The following is a 5,028-nucleotide window of genomic DNA, read 5'->3' as shown; positions in this document are numbered from 1 at the left end:
ATGTCCCTTCATATCGCGCGGTCTCTGTAGTGGTCATGAGAGGCTCCTACCCCCAATAGCCCCATAGAGGAATCAGAATACATAAAAATCGGAATTTGAGATAAAAAAGCGGAATTAACTTACTGTTTTTGACTATGACATACTTTGCAACAGAAAATGTAATAGACAATCCAAAAGTACTCAAATGATTAAAAATAAAAAATGTGTAAAAAATGTACAGATTGTGTAAAGACTAAGAATAGGGTCAAATAATAATAGAGAACACACAGGTCCTGGCCGTCTGAGAGCAAAGCATTGAATGGATGGATTTAACCTTGTCAGGACCCTCCCTCCCCCCCCCCCCCCCCCCCCCCCCCACACACACCTAATCAAGCAAACGCGCGTGCCGGTACACACACACACACACGAACACAGGGCTAAAATTAAATAGGGAAAGAGGCTGACCGTACTCAAATAATATTATTACCGATTGAAGCCAACTTATAATATTACCAAGGTCATTGACCTCACGAATTGGAGTCACAATAATAATAATAATACTTCGGTCAACCCCCCTCCCAAACATATAAATATAATATTATCCGACATCAGCAGCACACACTTTGAAGAGACTAATCAGACATACATAATGTGTGTTGATTGACCATAAGAGATGACGAAATAAGCCATAGCTCACTTTTTTTTCGCTAGAGATTTTTAAAAAAAATTTTCCTCGATGAGAATGCCTTGAATGTGGAATGTATACCAATTAAGTGACATTATTCCGCGAAAAGCGGAAGGGTAGGCGCCTCTAGGTCAAGGTCATGCTTCTTGTAAATCGTCGAGACAGAAATAGCGATGATTTTCTGTCGCATGCCAAACTTTCCAAATGCATCGAATCTTCCTTTTCCGCGATAGGTTTGCCATTGTAGTTGTAGACTTGACTTGAATTCCTCTTGATAAAATTGATACTAATTAAGAGGGCCATTACATAGGATGGCCTGGAATTAGAACCAAAAAAATCTTGAACTTGAAGTTGCGACAATGTAAAATTTGAGATGGAGAAATTAAAGTTATTCAATACTGCTCATGTACATTGAACACGGACGTCAGGCAAAGCACCTACATCATATCGATGTGCGCCAATCGTTCACGGATATTCTTAACCACTTAAAATTCTTACTGGTAGATTTTTTAACCAATGGAAATACTTGTTTATTTGTGATTTTTTTTTGTAGTCATGAGTGATGAGAACATCGACTTAAGCGACATCGACTTATGTGGAGTTTTTTTTTTTACTAATGCTATATAGGAAGAAGGGGGAGGGACCAAGAAAAAAATCGACTTGGGTAAAAATCGACTTAGGCAACGTCGACGTATCCAGAGTGCACTGTAACTGGATTAAAATGTCTAACGCATTTCATGTGTAAAAATAAACAATATCATAAAAGGTATAAAGCATGTCTGTCATGATTAAATGATTTTGAGTTTCATTATATTATTATGTGTAAAGGGCTTTTTTATGATTGAAAACATAAGATAGTTTGGCAAAGTCATTTGACATGTTTAAAAATGAGCAATGAATGAAAAAAAAATGAAAATTTAACAAATAAATTTTTAAAGATTTGCCAACTTCAAATTGAATCAACAATAAATGTGACCTTTCTGATTGAAACGGTATTATGTCAGGATGAATTGTTTTTTTTTTTTTAAGGGTTTTATGGCGCTTGCAACACATTAAGGTCATATAAGCTCCAGTAAAAGTAAAAAGGAAGAAAATGGGATAGTAAAAAGTTCTAGAATTACAATTAAAGAAAAGGTGAGACAAAGGGGAATTGGTTCAAATAGGGAACAGATGTAGATTCCAAGAGCACACCGCCAAAGTTTGAGATCACCTAAAAGTCTCATCCAGACACAAGCACAGGTCCCAACTAAGAGGAATACACTCAAATGTTTACCAATCATATAATATGTAAACTAAACATAATACAATGCATAACAGAGAGATGATTTACAAGGAAAAAAATATCACCGCCCAAAACTATTAACTATACATTCGACTGTTTATTTCCCAGCCAAGGAACTCTGGCAAGGATCAGGACAAAACTAAGTAATCTCATTCCAAGACAACGACAGGAAACAATTGGAAAATGGGTATGGGGGGATAGAAGACACAGTATGTACCTCCCTGCCCGCTATGGGAGGTCAGGATTCCCACCCAGCAGGATGAATTGGACCCCGTAAAGTGACTTTAGAATTAAATTGATAGTAAATACCAATCGATGAATTGGACCCCGTAAAGTGACTTTAGAATTAAATTGATAGTAAATACCAATCTTTGAGCTTTTGCATTGTGAGAAAATGTCTTCATTCTCTAACATATCAAATCGAAACAAACCCAAAGTTTCATGTTTTTGTGAATAAATTCCATTTTTTTTTTGCACCCAAGTCATCCCGACATAATACCCCTTAGAGACGGTGGGTGACAAATATCAATGTCGAGATTTTGTGTTACGTCTATGTCAACATTATAAATGATACAAAAATTCTTTTTAAAACATGAAAAAAATAAATACAACAATAACAGATCCCATCACAAGCATCAACACTGAACGGTTTGAAGTCTTCAGGTTGGCTCTTTTTTTAAATTTATTATTTAGGTGTTTATAAAAGCTTAATACCACTGCCTACATGTGTTGGGCTTCAACAGTCCTGACGTCACTTCCCTAGTAATGACGCATAGTAACCTAGTAACTATCAGATCAATTGTGGACGCCCTATGAAATACGTCTCCGACGAGCATAAAAGTGTGTCCAGAGGAGGAAATAGACCTGTAAATGAGCTCTATAAAAATTGACTGAAACTCTTCGACAAACTGAAGATTCAATTATTTTTTTTAAAAATAAGGGCATCATTGGAGAGGAGAGTGATAAATACAATACATTAAAATAGTGGGTGTTATTTCTTACTGGAAGTATGACTGCCATAATTTGATGTAGAAGGAATGCTAAATAAGCATGTCATTCATATAGGTAAAGATGACTTCATCAAAATCATATTCCTGCCTCTGGAATTTTTTTGACATAGTCAGAAAAATAATCACCATTATCATCTTTAACTTCTAGCCATGACCTATTGAATTTATTCCTCACATCTTTATCCTCCACAAGTCTGAATTGCGATCCACGAACAGCTAAGCCATTGTGAGAACATTAGAATAATGTAGCAATGAGCAAACTTGACAGAAAATGACAGAAAAAAAAAACTTAAATAAATATGACTTCTGGCCAATACACTGAATTATTAAGTAGAAGTGAATTATCAAGAAGAAACTTCGGCAGGCGTAGGTAGCGGAAAAATTCAAAGAATCGAAATGAAGGTAAATCGCCACAAAACAGCAAGCTCGCTTGGGCTTGAGCAAAACAATGGCAGAAAACGTCCTGATTTGCACGGGAATTAATTAGGCTACTTACCATTGTTCCTTATAATCAAATACCCAATCAGTGAAGAAACGGTCAACCAGTTTGTTTACAACGTGAGGCAATCGAAATGTGCTTGTAGCAATCTATCCTAACTTTCGATTTGAATGTGTCTACATAACATTCGCAATTTACTTTATCATACTTTTGAGACTCGCCGGGTAAATGTGGTCAATTTTGGCTTTGATGAAACAGTGAAATTTATCGCTCAGTGGCTCAGTTAAAATTGGCTACAGTTGGGATCACGACGGGTTTGGAAAGTGAAAAAATAATTTAACGAAGGATGTGTGAAAATACCCAGGGATGTGTTCAGACAAGCCTTTTATAAAAAGCGTCGCTTAGTCTTGGCAATATATACATCGTTAATATAAACGGTCCCCATGAGCTATGCGTAGCGCTGTGGAACACTCCTAATTACTTTACGGTCATTCGACTACGATTTGTGAATTCTTTTTTAAAAAATTCATTTCTTTCTTTCTTTCCTTTTTGTAAATATTTGAATTTGACAAATTGACTGATTTCAGTTAATTGACTGAGAATTTACAGGTCTAAGGAAAGCATAAATCTGATCATGTTTTGATTTTTATACATTTGGATCAATTAAGGCTGTCTAAATTATTCATCATAGATCAATTACAAAAAAAAAAAAAAAAAAAAAAAGAAGAAAAAAAAAACAATTTTTTTTTTCAAAAATCAAATATAAATATATTGCTTATATTAATATATATGTCCCTCAAATTCAGGAAAAATAGCCCAGGTACATTCTTACTGCCCCCTTATTATGGGTGTACTTCAACAATTCACAGGCCAGGAGTAAAACACGAAACGAGTAATAATTTCGAAAGCAGACACTCTGCAAGATAAATTCTTTGAAAAGTTACGTTTGATAAGCTACAGAGTCAGGCAAAGCAGAAAAGAGGAAGGACGATTATTTGGGATGAGTTTGTCTTTTTCTTTTCACTTTGTAAGGCGATTTATCATACACAATTCTTCATAACAATAACAGAAACGAGAAAGGGCAATTGGGAGAGAGCATGCAAATACCAAATAATTTAACCCTCTCCTTACCAACTGTAAGAAAATCGTCACATTCGTTACGATACAAACGGTATTTTTCTTATACAGACTTAGTTTTACAATCACAAAATGTTAAGAACAATCTTCATAACATTTACAACAACTTAGTGCAGTTTTGTAAAGCTTGTTTTCCTCGACCAGATGACGTGTCGTATGTAGATACTTATTACTTTTAAATGTGAGTAAAAATTTAATTTGTGTGTTGGGTCGCCATTTCAGTAAAAATCTTGAAAACAGTCGGTAAGGAGATATTTAAAGCCCGTATAATAGACGAGCAAATTCTATATAGAAATGATATTAAAATGAATATATTTTCATCATGATATATATTATTCTTTGAGTTTAATTGCAGATAGGAATTTGTACACATGAAAAGATGATGATATAATCAACTGATGAAATGTCAAACAACTTTGTTTTCAATGTAAAAGGTGAGGCAGTCATATGTGATGTGAGAACAAAGTAAATTAAAAAATAATAATAACAACAACAA

This window comes from Berghia stephanieae, chromosome 4 (assembly GCF_034508935.2).
Source record: "Berghia stephanieae isolate SIO BIC M18660-M18661 chromosome 4, UCSD_Bste_1.3, whole genome shotgun sequence".
Classification (NCBI taxonomy): Eukaryota; Metazoa; Mollusca; class Gastropoda; order Nudibranchia; family Aeolidiidae; genus Berghia; species Berghia stephanieae.
The sequence above is the reverse complement of the archived record's forward strand: the minus strand, read 5'-3'. Positions refer to the sequence as shown.